Source organism: Hylobates moloch, unplaced genomic scaffold, assembly GCF_009828535.3.
Source record: "Hylobates moloch isolate HMO894 unplaced genomic scaffold, HMol_V3 SCAFFOLD_13, whole genome shotgun sequence".
In the NCBI taxonomy this organism is placed as follows: domain Eukaryota; kingdom Metazoa; phylum Chordata; class Mammalia; order Primates; family Hylobatidae; genus Hylobates; species Hylobates moloch.
In genome coordinates, this window is record NW_026652288.1 from 81,559,913 (window position 1) to 81,577,181 (window position 17,269).

Consider the following 17,269-nt stretch of genomic DNA (forward strand, 5'->3'; position numbering starts at 1 on the left):
ACTCCCTAAAGCCCCTGGTAACTATCATTCTATTCTGCTTTTCTGTCTCTAAGAATTTGACAAAATTTAAGTTATTCTAGAACCTCATGTAAATGGAATAATATATTTTTACTTTTGCATCTGGCTTATTTTACTTAGCATAGTACCCTCAAGTTTCATTCATATTGTAGCATGTGTCAAAATTTCCTTTCTTTCTTTTTTTTTTCTTTTTTTTTTTGAGACAGAGTCTCGCTCTGTCACCCAGGCTGGAGTGCAGTGACGCGATCTCGGCTCACTGCAAGCTCCGCCTCCCGGGTTCATGCCATTCTCCTGCCTCAGCCTCCTGAGTAGCTGGTACTACAGGTGCCTGCCACCACGCCCAGCTAATTTTTTTGTATTTTTTTAGTAGAGACGGGGTTTCACCGTGTTAGCCAGGATGGTCTCGATCTCCTGACCTCGTGATCCACCTGCCTCAGCCTCCCAAAGTGCTGGGATTACAGGCGCAAGCCACCGTGCCTGGCCTAATTTCCTTTCTTTTTGAGGCTGAATAGTATTTCTTTGTATGTACAACATTCCGTTTATCTGTCCACAGATTAATGGACACTTTAATTGCTTCTACCTTTTGGCTGTTGTTAATAATGCTGGTATGAACATGGATATACAAATATCTGTTCAAGGCCCTGCTTTCACTTCTTTTCGGTATATGCACACAAGTGAAATTGCTGGATCGTATCATAATTCTATATTTAATTTTTTGAGGAATTGACATAGTGTTTTCCACAGTCACTGCACCATTTTACATTTCTACCAGCAATGCAGAAGACTTCCAGTTTCTCCACATCTTTGCCAATATTTGTTATTTTTCTGTTTTTAAATAATAGCCATCCTAATGGGTGTGAAGCGACGTATCATTGCAGTTTTGATTACCATTTCCCTAAAGTGATAGTTTGAATGTGTTCCCTAAAATTTATGTGTTGCAAACCTAATTGCTACTGTAAGAGTATAAAGAGGTGGAGCCTTTAAGAGGTGATGAGGTCATGATGGTTCTGCTCTTATGAATAGATTAATGCCATTATCATGTGAGCGGGATAGTTATCTTTTGTTCTGGACTTTTTTGGATTAATCAAGTATTTAAAAAATTATCCCATTAATCTCCTTTGTTTGCTTATTGGCCATAACTCCTTGTTTATTAATTTAGGGATTGTTTAAGGATTTATACTATACATCTTTTACTTTTCAAGGTAAAAGTATGTTATATGTATCTATAATATATAAATACGTGAATTTTATACTAGGATAGTTCCCTTCCTGACCTTCTGCTATTTTTTCAAAGATTCTACTTGAATATATGTTATAAACAATACAATAATTGTTACGATTTTCATACCTTTAAAGAGATTTAAATAATAGTTAAAAAAAGAATTGGCCTATTTACCCATGTAGTTACTAGTTCTGTGTTCTTCCTTTCCTTATATACATCCAGATTTCTATCTCGTATGATGGTCTCTCCGACTAAAGGACATTATTTAATACACAACATTTCTTATAGTGCAGGTCTGCTGTGACAGATTATTTTAGTTTTGTAGCTTTGAAAAAAATCTTTATCTTCATTTTTGAAATATATTTTTGTCAGGTGGTGTGTATTGAGTTGTGTCCCTACAAAAGATGTGTGAATGTCCTAAGTCCTAGCACCTGTGACTGTAGCCTTATTTAGAAATAGGGTCTTTACAGATTTAATCAAATTAAGATGAAGTCATATTGATTAGACGTGCTTTAAATCCAGTAACTGGTGGCCTTATAAGGAGAGAGAGATTCGGAGACACAAACACTCTCTCTCACACACACACACACACACACACACAAAGTAGGGAGACAGAAGATGGCTTTGTGAAGATAATAGCAGAGATTGGAGTTATGTGTAATCTGTCTGCATCCACTACAAATCTGGGAAGATAAGAAAAGATTCTTCCTTAGAGCTTCAGGAGCATGACTCCGTCATCACCTCTATTTCAAACTCGATTTTGGAATTTGGCCTGCAGAACTGTGAGAAAATAGATTTCTGTTGTTTTAAACCACCCAGTTTGTGTTACTCTGCTATGGCAGCCCTAGGAAACTGATACGCCAGGTATAGAATTCTGGTTAGAGTTTATATATTTCAGCCCTTTATGATGTTGCTTTACCGACTCACCTTGTTTCTAACTAAAAATCTGATGTCATTCTTATCTTTGTTTCTCTGTATGAATCATGTTTTTTCCCTTTGCTGCTTTTAGGATTTTCTCTTTATTACCACAATTGTGCAATTTGATTATAATATACCCTGGTATAGTTTTCTTCATGTTTCTTATGCCTAGGGTTCATTGAATTTTCTGAATTTGTGGGTTTATGGTTTTATTACGTTTGAAAAGTTTTTTGCCTTTATTTCCTCAGTCATTTTTTCTAAAGCCTCCCTGATTTGTGAACTCCAATTGCCCATACATGAGGCTGCTTGAAGTTGTACTACTCACTAATTTTTTTTCTTTTTAAGATATGTTCTTTTTTTTCTCCATGTATTTTATTTTGGATAGTTTCTATTGCTATTCCTTCAAATTCACTAAACTTCACCAATGTCCAATCTGTCATTAATCCCATCCACTGTATATTTTATCTTAGTTATTGTGTTTGATTTGAATCTCTCTTATATTTCTAGGTCTCAACCTTGTGAACATATGTAAAAACTGTTTTAATGTCTTTCTCTGCTAATTATAACATCTTTGTCAGTTCTGAGTTGATTTCTATTCATTGATTAGTCTTCTCTTTATGTGTTGTATTTTCCTTCTCCTTTCCATGACTGGTGATCTTTGATGAGATATCAGACATCGTTAACTTTAACTTGTTGAGTGCTGGATATTTTTGTATTCCTATAAATTTTCTTGAGCATTGTTCTCAGATGCAACCAAGTTACTTGGAAACAATTTGATTTTTTTAGGTCTTGCTCTTACAGTTTTTCAGGTGGGTCCAGAGCAGCACTCAATCTAGAGCTAAGTACTTCCTGCTGCTGAGATAATGCCTTCTTGAGTACTCTACTCAATGCCCCTGATTTATGAGATTCCTACAGCTGGCTGGTGGGAACAGTCACTGTTCCCAGGCCTGTGTGAGTTCTACACATTATGTCCTTTATCCTTTCAGATGGTTCTTTCCCTGGCTTTAGGTAGTTTTCTTAAACACGTTTACATAATTTTTAAAAAAATTTTTACTTTAAGTTCCAGGATACAGATGCAGAATATGCAGGTATGTTACATAGGTAGACATGTGGCCATGGTGATTTGCTGTATACCCTCAATTCCCTTTGGATACTTGGAAAGCTTTCTTAAGGACAGGTGTAAACAAGCCAAGAATGCAAAGATTGGAATAAATACCTAATTCTTCAATACCCAGACACCAGCAAACATCCACAAGCATCAGAAACATCCAGGAAGCATGACCACACCAAATGGACTAAATAAGGGACTAAGGGCAAATCCTAGAGAGACAGAGATATGTAACCTCTCAGACAGAGATTTCAAAATGGGTGTTTTAAAAGACAATGAAATTCAAGATAACACAGAGAAGAAATTTAGAATCCCATCGGATAAATGTAACAAAAAGATTGAAATAATTGTTAAAAATCAAGTAAAAATCCCAAAGCTAAAAAATACAATTGATAAATGGAAGAAAGCTTCAGATTCTCTCAACAGCAAAGTGGATTAAGTGGAAGAAATAATTAGTGACCACGAAGACAGGCTGCTTAAAAATATACAGGCAGAGGAGACAAAAAAGAATAAAACGGAAGGAAAGATGCCTACTTGGCGGGGCGCAGTGGCTCATTCCTGTAATCCCAGGACTTTGGGAGGCTGAGGTGGGTGGATCACGAGGTTAGGAATTCAAGATCAGCCTGGCCAAGATGGTGAAACACCGTCCCTACTAAAAATACAAAAATTAGCCAGGTGCGGTGGCAGGCACCTATAATCCCAGCTACTTGGGAGGCTGAGGCAGGAGAATTGCTTGAAACCAGCGGGGCGGAGGTTGTAGTGGGCCGAAATCGCCGCATTGCAGTCCAGCCTAGGCGACAGAGTGAGACGCCATCTCGAAAAAAAAAAAAAAAAAAAAAAAATGCCCACAAGATCTAGAAAGTAGCCCCTAAAGAGCAAATCTAAGAGTAATTGGTCTTAAAAAGGAATTAGAGAGTCCAGGATACAAAGTTTATTTGAAGAGATAATAACAGAACTTTCCAAACCTAGAGAAAGATATCAATATTCAAGTACAAGAAGGTTATAGAATAACAAGCAGATTTAATCCAAATAATATTACTTCAAGACATTTAATAATCAAACTCCCAGAGGTCAATGCTTTCCTTCAACAGATAGTATTTATTGAGCACTTTCTATATGCCAGGCACTGTTCTGGGTACTGAGGATGGAGCAGTGGGCAGTGAACAAAACAAAATCCTTCTTCTCATGGAGCTGATACTTCAGTGGGAAGAGACAGGCAAGAAAAAAAAAAAGAAAGAGGGAAAGCCGCTAAATGCTGAGTGTCAATAAATGTTAAGTAAAATGGGGGCAGAAAAGCAAAGATAGAAAAGCATCCACCCTACGGTGGATTTTGGATAAGATAGTCAGCGAAGGCCTCCATGGAAGGCCAAAATAAAAAGTGAGAATTGCTCTAGATTAAAAGAGACCCCGAAACATGTCAACCAAATGCAAAGCATAAGTCTTGATTACATTCTGGCCTTAAAAATGCAAACTTAAAAACATTTTTTTATGAAAACTTGGAAGATTTGAATATAGCTTGCATATTAGATGATGGTATAAAATTATTAATTTTTCAGGTAAGGAGATAGTATTGTCGTTATGCAGAGGGTATCCTTTCAGGAAGTTTATGCTGACAGTTTTTGAATTGTTTTAGTGTCTGTAGTTTACTTTCAGATGGTTCAACACACAGAGGAAGAACTAAAGCAAATGTGGCAAAACATAACAATTGGTAAATATGATGAAGGTGTAAGGGTGTTATTACAGTATTCTTTCAAATTTTATGTATGTTTGACATTTTTTCAAAATCAAAACTTGGCAGAAAAACAGATGGAATTTAGGGTTGTTGGAGTCTGAGTTTTCATCACCAGGTGGTGCTAAAGCGTTTTAAATGTAGTTAAATTAACAGCAAACGATCTGTGCTGACAGTTGCATATTAATTTAGGAAAAATTTGGGTGGGAGGAACATAGACTATAAATCAAGCTTTTTAAATTTGCCAATTTTACTCTTGCTTGTATTATTATATTTTACACAATTTGAAGAGGTTCAGCTATACGTTTTCTGTCTGTCAGTTTCCTTCTCTTCAACCTTTCCCATTTCCAGGCCTTTATTTTCTTCTCACAAAAGAGCTACTGTGATAATTCCCGACACCAGATGCCACTGTGATCCACATGGCTCACAGAGTAACCTTCGTGCAGCATTTCTCTCCCCTTCATCAGCTCCCTATTCCCCTCCAACTAGTTTCCACTCCTCAGCAAATAATTTACAGTTCGATACCAATCTTCTTTTCCCAGTGTATCTATTATTATTGCTTTGCATTAACCCTACTCAGGAGAAACATTGACTGCTGTCCTTTTTTTTTTTTTTCAAATAAATGTCATACACTTTTTCGCCGCTGACTATTCTGCTTTGTGTGTCTCCATACTCCCAATGGCCTTCTGCCTATTGCCAGTTTAAAATCTGACCTTGCCCATCATCGAAGCCTAAATTAAATATCATTTCCTTTATGACAATTTCCCCAAACACCTTACTCAGAAATATTCCTCTTTCTACAGCACTTTTAAATTTTCTTACCAAACTGATAACATTTTGTATTACATAATAATGTGTGTACACTAAATTATAAACACTTCCAAGGCAGGCAGTTTATGTTTATAGTCTTTGGATTGTGTTTAATACGATGTAGCATTTACTAAAGGTCAGTGGAATTGAATTTCAAGATTATTCAAAAGTAGTTTATAGTAGTTGTAAAAGTGCTGACTAATTACCACCAATTGCCAGCCTTACTCTGGCTGTTCATTTCACAGATAAGCAATGAGAAGCCACCATAGTGAGAAATGAACCTGGATAAAGGATGTTCATGGTTTAGCGGCCCCACCTACCAAAAAAATAATCCTCAATTTGAAGTAAAATTTCCTTTCAATTTGACTCTGTCAAAACCCCTAAATTCTTGCATGTCATTCAATCTATATATTCTTCTAGGTAAAAACATGAAAAGAATGATCAAAGATTTGCTTTAAGAATATTTCGTATATGTTACAAAATATGTTTATAAAAGCTAAAAATTAGAAGCAGCCTAACAATACAGAGTTGGTTAAAGACATTCTAATAGATTCATACAATGAATTACTATGGAGCTATTAAAAATGGTGCTTGAGAACAATATTTCAGTGGCATAGAAAGAGGCCCCCAATGTTATTATAGGAAAAAAATACGCCATATTGTTGACATAATGCTTTTTAATAGAAGAAAAGATTTGCATAGAGAAAATACTAAAATTGATGGCATAGATATATTTCTGGATTTGGAGATTGACTGATGTAAATTTTCTCTCTTGCTATCTTTTTTCCCCCTAAGTTTTAACTCTGAGCACCTATATTAAGCAAACAATAAAAATATTTAGGAGAGAAATTATATTCCTAATGTTATTCCATTGTGTACATTCATTAATGAAGGAAGGAATTTCAGGCTCTAACATTGTTACTTGGGCCTAACACAGAACCAGAGGATAAGGAGGCCAAATGATAACCCAAGAGAAGACAGTATTGGAGGTCAGAAAAGGTAAGAAAGCCAGGTAGAAAAAAATGAGAGTTAAAGAGTGGGGTTATCATGCTCAGGAAAGGAGGGAGGCAGGAATACAAGTAGGAGAGCCATAAAAATCTAGTAGATACCAAGAGTGTAAAGAAATAGAAAGGTAACTGCATTTAGAAATCTAGGTCCAATATTTAGTATTATTGTTTATTAGATAGGTACTCTTGAGTAAATCATTTATGTTTTCAAGGGTCAGAAAATACCTTGAAGGTATTTTTATTCCCATGTTACAAGTGAGTAAAGTAGCCCTCAGAAAATATAAATGAGGTCATATATACATAAACTAGGGTTTCTCAACTTTAGCTCTATTGGCATTTTGGGCCAGACATTTTATTGTGGGAGCTGAACAAGCACATTTGTATGGGATAATAAGTGATGATGTCGATTTTAATGAAGAGGAAGTTGCCCAGTGAGAAGGAAAGCAGGTGAGAGACATTTTGTAGTTAAAGAAACTAAAATTTTACCAATTTACATAAAACCCCCCTAAATACTCAGTATACACATCTCACCAAGGAGTGTTTTCCCCTGGTAGGGGCCTTTAGAGAACTCCAATACCTATAGTTGGCAGGCATATATGTCCCAGATCTGTACAAGTCAAATCAAGCCACTAGCATATGCGTCTTGTGTGATAGATTTTAAGCTCAATCTTTTTCAGAATGGGGTCTTTTATATCTTTCCTGTCTATGCTGAGATGGATCCCAAGGGGGCCCAGATATGTATATGAGGATGAGTCATTGTCCCTGATATGGATAAGTGAAAAGGGTAGGGAAAAGGGTTTCTGACCCTGATAGAGCTATTTGTGGGTAGGGAGGACTCTAACTCTTGAAATCATGATAGAATGTTAAAGTCTCCCGCATTTGGAGTATATGTTGTTTGCATTAATCCCATTTATTTTTTAAGAGAAATATTTATTATTACTTACACAGTTCACCCCAACTTTATTTCAAATTGGGAATATTAATTAAAATAGAAATTTAATTTTATGTTAATTTGAGGGTTACTTTTTTGAAAAAAAAAGGCTTTTTCATATGCAACTTAAACACTTGCATGCTTTTAAAGATAAAACAAGAACAACAAAAAAGTATAATTTATATGTAATTCTACCACCCAGATAGACCCAGTATGAATATTTTGGTGTATACCCTTTCAGAGTTCTTAAATTGGGGGTTCTGGATCCAGCCTGTACATGAGGTTCGCCTGAAGAGCTTTGAAAATAAGACTCTGACTAGTCTCATCCCAGAACAAATAAACCAGAATACCTGGGGGATGGAGCAGGCCTGGGTAATTTTTTTTTAACTTCACAGGTGATTTTAATTTACAAACACGGTTGTGAATCACTCTCTTAAATGAATGACAGATTAGTGCTGAAGCACTAGGCCAAGCACTAGCTGAAGCAGCTAGGCCAAAATAAAAGATACTGGTGCCTTCAGCTAAGTGGCACTTTGGCTGTAGTTGCCATTGACAATTAGGAAATGAGAGTGGTAGAGAGGCCATTTGGTATGCAGCAACCTTCCGTGGCCTGGCACTGTCCAAGCCATGCCACTGCTGTCTGCAGTAAGCAGTAATCAATAATTTGGGCAGTAGGAGCTATAGATATTTTGCAAACAGCAGACAGTCAACCACACAAGCAGGAACTGCCAGTTACTCTCTCCTTAGTGTACATGACAAGGCTAGAATTTATCACCTGAATGTCACCATTGAATATACAAATTCAAATGGCCTGTAAGCTTTGTTAAAAGGCTCCCAGGTGAGCTAAGTGGTGGGCATGTGTGGAGAGTGCAGGTTACTTTGCCCCGGCCCCAATATGACAGGCTTATAGGCTCTGGGGAACTAACTGGACAAGGTAAGGGAAGCAGTATGGAGGAAGCACATTATAAAAGCAGATTGAAAGAAGCATCAGACACCCAAGAAAGCCTGTCCATCAGCTGTTGCCTGTGTAGAGAGAACATAGTGGAAGGGAGGCAGGTTGGTTGCTCTCTTAAGGTCTCATGGGCTGCCTTTACCACAGTGGTATCTGCCATTAACTTTGTACAGCTCAGAGGTGGAATCTGTCCAGTCTCTCCAGTGGATAATTAGCTCTTAGGGCAGCTACACACATTAATGCTACAGCATTTTTCAAAGTAGGAGAGTGCTCATCGGTGACCAGAATAATTTGTGTTCATTACTCAAAGGACTCCATCTTTCTTAGGGAGGGAAACTAGAGAGAATGAGTGAATATTTATTAAAATGTCAATGTGTCATGTGCTTTACATTTTATTGTATGATTTACAGATGAGGAAAAAAAATCATGGAGAACACACACAAGTTTCCAAAGCTGGTCAGTGTGGTGAGGGCAAGATTCAAACCCTGGTCTCTCTGGTTCCAGAACTGTGTTCTCTGTAGCTACTAGCCTTCTCAGGAGATTGAACAAACATTTGGAAGACTGAGAAAAGGGAAAACCATCCTGACAGAAATGTCAGGAATGCTTGCACTATACCTGTCCAATAAAGGGATAATAATAGTACCCACATAAAAGTGCTATTGTGATAGAAAATCTATTATGGGTAAAACATTTGAAAGAGTGCCTGGCACATAGTATATGCTTAATTCATGCAGTGCTCACGTTGGCAGGGAACTTATTGTACATTGAAACATTTGTTAGGAATTCATTATGCTAAGCTGAAATTGGGCTCCTCTAGCTTTTACCTGGAAGGTGTTCCCACTTGAAAAATGGAAGAAATTTTCAGTGAGGCAGATTTTGGGTTGATTTAATGAAGTAGTTTCCAACATTTAGAGCTACTTAAGAGAAACAAACTGCCTCAGGAGGGGCAATTGTTTTTAACAGACTATTTTTAGGGCAGTTTTAAGTTCACACCAAAATTGAGAGAAAGGTGCAGAGAGTTCTCATTTACCTCCCCCTCACACATGCACAGCTTCCCCCATTATCAGCATTTCCCACCAGAATGGTGCATTAGCTACAATCCATGAGCCTACATTGACACATTATTGTTATCCAAAGTCCATAGTTTACATTAGGGCTTGCTCTTCATATTGTATATTCTATAGATTTGGACAAATGTATAATGACATGTATCCACTCGTATAGTATCATGTAGACTAGTTTTACTGCCCTAAAATTTCTCTATGAGGTGGAGTGATTTTCATAAGTTAAAATAACCACACTTGGCAGAGAGTCCCCTGGATAAAATCCACAATTGCAAATTTCGGAGCTTATCTGTGCCACAAGTGGACTCTGAAATGCATTAGGAAAGCACATGAACAAAGGCACATTAAACTTTGATTTTGTACTACAGAGGCACTGTTATTGACAAACCCAACTTCAAATTACAGATTTGCATCAGAACATGAGCATGTTATCTTGCACTGAATTCCACAAAGGAATTAATATTCCCACACCCTCAGATTAAATTTGGCTGTATAATAGATAATTGGGGACCCCTCTCCTTTGTTACTCTTGAATCTATCAATATTTATGATAAAATTTAGATTCTGACACTGCAATCAAAACCAGCCTTCTACCAGAGACCCCTCAAAATATTTTTCCTGCAATGAAGAGACATTGAAAAGAAGACAAAAGGAACTATGCTACATTTTTGTTAAGCTTGCTTACAAGGTGTAAGTGGAATAAATATGCCTGTTATTGAGTGAGATTTTTCACCATGGGTTTCCTAGTGTAAAATGTTTTTGACATATTTTGGACTAATGAAAAACAACTATGCTTTGGAACAGACTTTAAGTGGGAGTTGATATGTGCTGATCAGTTTTAAATTGATTTACAATTCATGAAGCTCTTGGATAGCAGAAAAGAATGACAGCCGAATGAGACAGCTTGGTGAAGGTCACAGGGATAATCAGTAGAGGTCAACAGTACATTGAGGCTGGGAATGGAGCCTGGCAGGAGCCCACTGCTACTGTTGCAGTGCCCATTTGGTCACAGGGAGTGACTGACTCTTCATACATGGTATTTGCATATCCTTTGAGATATTATGTTTTATATAACTGAACAGTTTATTCTTAGAGGTTATTATTCAAGTTGGATTATTTCTAAGGTCAGACTACTGTAATAACCTAGGAACTGTGTAGAAATTTGCAGAGGAAAATTGGAAGTGGCATTGTATAGGCTATCATTATAATATGCTGTGGGGTTTTTGTTTCTTTAAGAAAACGTTTCAGCTCTTCACTTTTAGATAAGTTTGCCTTTGTTTTGGTGGACGGGCAGGGTCTCACTCTGTCACCCAGGCTGGAGTGCAGTGGCATGATCATGACTCACTGAAGCCTTAACCTCCGAGGCTTAAGGAATCCTCTTGGCTCAGCCTCCCAAGTAGCTGGGACCACAGGCACCTGCCACCATGTCCAGTGAGTTTGCCAGTTTTGAAGGGGCAGTTTCTTTGGCTTATTTAAACTCACAACTGACTTCCTTATCTTCCTCTTAAAGTCACTTCTCTTTTTCCAGTGAAGGCCGGTGCCATCTATTCAAGCCAGCCAGGCTCAAACCTGAGTCTCAGAGTCATCATTCTCAGAATTGGAAGGGACCTTAAAGGATACTTAGTTTAGCCACCCGTTTGGTGCTTGAACCCTTTATTATCATATAGTTTGTGATTCCTCAAGTATTTAAGCACTTACTCAATATCAGGCACTCTGCTCATTCTACTAAATAATAATTTCTGCCAAATATTGAGCACCTTCTAGAAAGAAAAAAGAGTTAGCCATGAAAAGGCACAGCTTGGCCTAGTGGAGGAGATAGCTGAGAACATTTTAATATGATGTCATGCAGAGGAAGAAACAGGGAAGAGAAGAAGGATGCCTGGCTCAGAGGAGGCTCCAGGGAGGGAGAGTTGGGGCCTGCTTTCTAGAGGAGGAAACAGTAGAATTGAATCTTGAAGGATGAGTAGGAGTGATCCAAGTGACTGACAGATGTGTGTTCCAGGCAAGGAAACTGCAAGGGAAAAAATCTCAGAGGGACCATGTATATCTCTCTACATTGTGGTTTTCTCTTCTGTAACAGCATTTACTTTATAGGAATGTTGTGTGGAATAAATAAGAAAATATTTATGTTTATAATGGACAGCAAATGTTTACCAAATTATTATTATTATTATTATTATTATATTATTATACTGCTAACATATATCAGTGCAAAGATATGCAAAATAACCTTATAGCAACTAGATAGGCCCCTCGAGCCTACAATTTTTGCCTCATAAATAGACTATTTGTAGAAAGACTGTCCAATCTGAAACTATCTTAGACCCTAATGCTACTAGATACTTAAGTTATAACAACTCCTCTTGCTTGCTGATATTCCACGTTTACCAAGAACCATGTAGTTTGTCTTTTCTTGGGACCAGGTCGGGTCGACATGAGTCTCTACTTGCTCCACAACTTTATTTCCTCATTGTCAAATAATTTCCCACTCCGATATTAAGACCAGTCTCTTATCAATCTTTTAATAACACTAATATAGTATGAACCATGTGCCAGACACTGATCTTAACACTATTCAAATATTAACTTATTTCATTCTCATAGCAATCATAGAGGGTAGCTGCTGCTGTTATCATCACCATTTTTAAAATGCAGAAACTGAGACACAGGGAGGTGAAGTAACTTGCTGCTAGTAAAGGGTAGTGCCCAGGTTCAAACAGAGGTGGTTTGACTCCAGAGTTTCTGTTCTTTTTTTTTTTTTAAGTTCTGGGGCATATGTACAGAACATGCAGTTTTGTTACATAGGTATACACATGCCATGGGGGTGTGCTGCACCCATCAACCCATCATCTACATTAGGTATTTCTCCTAATGTTATCCCTTTCCTAGACCCCGACCCCCTGACAGGCTCCGGTGTGTTATGTTCCCCCACTGTATCCATGTGTTCTCATTGTTCAACTCCCACTTATGAGTAAGAACATGCAATGTTTGGTTTTCTGTTCTCGTGATAGTTTACTGAGAATGATGGTTTCCAGCTTCATCCATGTCCCTGCAAAGGACTTGAACTCATCCTTTTTTTTTTCTTTTTTTTTTTTGAGATGGAGTCTTGCTCTGTCACCCAGGCTGGAGTGCAGTGTCGCGATCTTGGCTCACTGCAAGCTCCACCTCCCAGGTTCACGCCATTCTCCTGCCCCAGCCTCCTGAGTAGCTGGGACTACAGGCGCCCACCACCATGCCTGGCTAATTTTTTGTATTTTTAGTAGAGACTGGGTTTCACCATGTTAGCCAGGATGGTCTCTATCTCCTGACCTCGTGATCCGCCCACCTTGGCCTCCCAAAGTGCTGGGATTACAGGTGTGAGCCACCGTGCCCGGCTGAACTCATCCTTTTTTATGGCTGCATAGTATTCCAAGGTGTATATGTGCTAGATTTTCTTTATCTAGTCTATCATTGATGGACATTTGGGTTGGTTCCAAGTCTTTGCTATTGTGAATAGTGCCGCAATAAACATACATGTGCACGTGTCTTTATAATAGAATGATTTATAATCCTTTGGGTATATATCCAGTAATGGGATCGCTGGGTCAAATGGTATTTCTAGTTCTAGATCCTTGAGGAATTGCCACACTGTCTTCCACAATGGTTGAACTAATTTACGCTCCCACCAACGGTGTAAAAGTGTTCCTATTTCTCTACATCCTCTCCTGCATCTGTTGTTTCCTGACTTTTTAGTGATCACCATTCTAACTGGTGTGAGATGGTATCTCATTATGGTTTTGATTAGCATTTCTCTGATGGCCAGTGATGATGAGCATTTTTTCATGTGTCTGTTGGCTGCATAAATGTCTTCTTTTGAGAAGTGTCTGTTCCTATCCTTTGCCCATTTTTTGATGAGGTTGCTTGTTTTTTTCTTGTAAATGTTGTGTTTACGTTCCTTGTAGATTCTGGATATTAGCCCTTTGTCAGATGGATAGATTGCAAAAATTTTCTCCCATTCTGTAGGTTGCCTGTTCACTCTGATGATAGTTTCTTTTGCTGTGCAGAAGCTCTTTAGTTTAATTAGATCTGATTTATCAATTTTGGCTTTTGTTGCCATTGCTTTTGGTGTTTTAGACATGAAGTCCTTGCCCATGCCTATGTCCTGAATGGTATTGCCCAGGTTTTCTTCTAGGATCTTTATGGTCCTAGGTCTTATGTTTAAGTCTTTGATTCATCTTGAGTTGATTTTTGTATAAGGCATAAGGAAGGGGTCCAGTTTCAGTTTTCTGCATATGGCTAGCCATTTTTCCCAACACCACTTATTAAATAGTGAATCTTTTCCCCGTTGCTTGTTTGTGTCATGTTTGTCAAAGATCAGATGGTTGTAGATGTGTGGTGTTATTTCTGAGGCCTCTGTTCTGTTCCATTGGTCTATATATCTGCTTTGGTACCAGTACCATGCTGTTTTGGTTACTGTAGCCATGTAGTATAGTTTGAAGTCGGCATGATGCCTCCAGCTTTGTTCTTCTTGCCCAGGATTGTCTTGGCTATGTGGGCTCTTTTTTGGTTCCATATGAAGTTTAAAGTAGTTTTTTCCAATTCTGTGAAGAAAGTCAGTGGTAGCTTGATGGGGATAGCATTGAATCTATAAATTACTTTGGGCAGTATGGCTGTTTTCACGATATTGATTCTTCCTATCCATGAACATGCACTTCCATTTGTTTGTATCCTCTTTTATTTCGTTGAGCAGTGGTTTGTAGTTCTCCTTGAAGAGGTCCTTTACATCCCTTGTAAGTTGGATTCCTAGGTATTTTATTCTCTTTGTAGCATTTGTGAATGGGAGTTCACTCATGATTTGCCTCTGTTTGTCTGTTACTGGTGTATAGGAATGCTTGTGATTTTTGCACATTGATTTTGTATCCTGAGACTTTGCTGAAGTTGCTTATCAGCTTAAGGAGATTTTGGGCTGAGACGATGGGGTTTTTTAAATATACAATCATGTCATCTGCAAACAGAGACAATTTGACTTCCTCTCTTCCTATTTGAATACTCTTTGTTTCTTTCTCTTGCCTGATTGCCCTGGCCAGAACATCTAATATTATGTTGAATAGTAGTGGTGGAAGAGGGCATCCTTGTCTTGTGCCAGTTTTCAAAGGGGATGCTTCCAGTTTTCGCCCATTCAGTATGATATTGGCTGTGGGTTTATCATAAATCTTATTATTTTGAGATATGTTCCATTGATATCTAGTTTATTGAGAGTTTTTAGCATGAAGTGGTGTTGAATTTTGTTGAAGGCCTTTTCTGCATCTATTGAGATAATCATGTGGTTTTTGTCATTGGTTCTGTTTATGTGATCGATTACATATTGATTTGTGTGTGTTGAACCAGCCTTGCATCACAGAGGTGAAGCTGACTTGATCATGGTGGATAAGCTTTTTGATGTGCTGCTGGATTTGGTTTGTCAGTACTTTACTGAGGATTTTTGCATCAATGTTCATCAGTGATATTGGCCTGAAATTTTCTTTTCTTTTTTTTTTGTTGTTGTGTCTCTACCAGGTTTTGGTACATGGATGATGCTGGCCTAGTAAAAGGAGTTAGGGAGCAGTCTGTCTTTTTCTGTTGTTTGTAATAGTTTCAGAAGGAATGATACCAGTTCCTCTTTGTACCTCTGGTAGAATTCGGCTGTGAATCCGTCTGGTCCTGGGCTTTTTTTGGTTGGTAGACTATTAATTATTGCCTCAATTTCAGAACTTGTTACTGGTTTATTCAGGGATTCGACTTTCTCCTGGTTAAGACTTGGGAAGTTGTATGTGTCCAGGAATTTATCCATTTCTTCTAGATCTTCTAGTTTATTTGCACAGAGATATTTATAGTATTCTCTGATGGTAGTTTTATTTCTGTGGGATCAGTGGTGATATCCCCTTTATCATTTTTTATGGCATCTGTTTGATTCTTCTCTCTTCTTTATTAGTCTGGCTAGCAGTCTATCTATTTTGTTGATCTTTTCAAAAAACCAGCTCCTGGATTCATTGATATTTTCGAAGGGTTTGTTGTGTCTCTATCTCCTTCAGTTCTGCTCTGATCTTAGTTATTTCTTGTCTTCTGCTAGTTTTTGAATTTGTTTGCTGTTGCTTATCTAGTTCTTTTGATTTTGATGTTAGGGTGTCAATTTTAGATCTTTCCTGCTTTCTCTTGTGGGCACTTAATGCTATAAATTTCCCTCTACACACTGCTTTAAACGTGTCCCAGAGATTCTGGTATGTTGTGTCTTTGTTCTCATTGATTTCAAAGAACATCTTTATTTCGGCCTTCATTTTGTTATTTACCCAGTAGTCATTCAGGAGCAGGTTGTTCAGTTTCCCAGTAGTTGTGTAGTTTTGAGTGAGTTTCTTAATCCTGAGTTCTAATTTGATTGCATTGTGTCTGAGAGACTCCTTGTTATGATTTCCATTCTTTTGCATTTGCTGAGGAGTGCTTTATTTCCAACTATGTGGTCAATTTTGGAATAAGTGCAATGAGATGCTGAGAAGAATATATATTCTGTTGATTTGGGGTGGAGAGTTCTGTAGATGTCTGTTAGTTCTGCTTGGTCCAGAGCTGAGTTCAAGTCCTGAGTATCCTTGTTAATTTTCTGTCTCGTTGATCTTTCTAATATTGACAATGGGGTGTTAAAGTCTCCCACTATTATTGTGTGGGAGTCTAAGTCTCTTTGTAGGTCTCTAAGAACTTGCTTTATGAATCTGTGTGCTCCTGTATTGGGTGCATATATGTTTAGGATAGTTAACTCTTCTTGCTGCATTGATCCCTTTGCCATTATGTAATGCCCTTGTTTGTCTCTTTTGATCTTTGTTGGTTTAAAGTCTGTTTTATCAGAGATTAGGATTGCAACTCCTGCTTTTATTTGCTTTCCATTTGCTTGGTAAATATTCCTCTATCCTTTTATTTTGAGCCTATGTGTGTCTCTGCATGGGAGATGGGTCTCCTGAATACAGCACACTGATGAGTCTTGACTCTTTATCCAATTTGCCAGTCTGTGTCTTTTAATTGGGGCATTTAGCCTATTTATATTTAAGGTTAAAATTGTTATGTGTAAATTTGATCCTGTCATTACGATGCTAGCTGGTTCTTTTGCCCATTAGTTGATGCAGTTTCTTCATTGTGTCGATGTTCTTTACAATTTGGTATGTTTTTTCAGTGGCTGGTTCTGGTTGTTCTTAACATGTTTAGTGCTTCCTTCAGGAGCTCTTGTAAGGTAGGCCTGGTGGTGACAAAATCTCTCAGAATTTGCTTGTCTGTAAAGGACTTTATTTCTCCTTTGCTTATGAAACTTAGTTTGGCTGGATATGAAATTCTGGGTTCAAAATTTTTTCCTTTAAAAATGTCGAATATTGGCCCCCACTCTCTTCTGGCTTTTAGGGTTTCTGCGGAGAAATCCGCTGTTAGTCTGATGGGTCTCCCTTTGTGGGTAACCCAACCTTTCTCTCTGGCTGCCCTTAACATTTTTTACTTCATTTCAACCTTGGTGAATCCG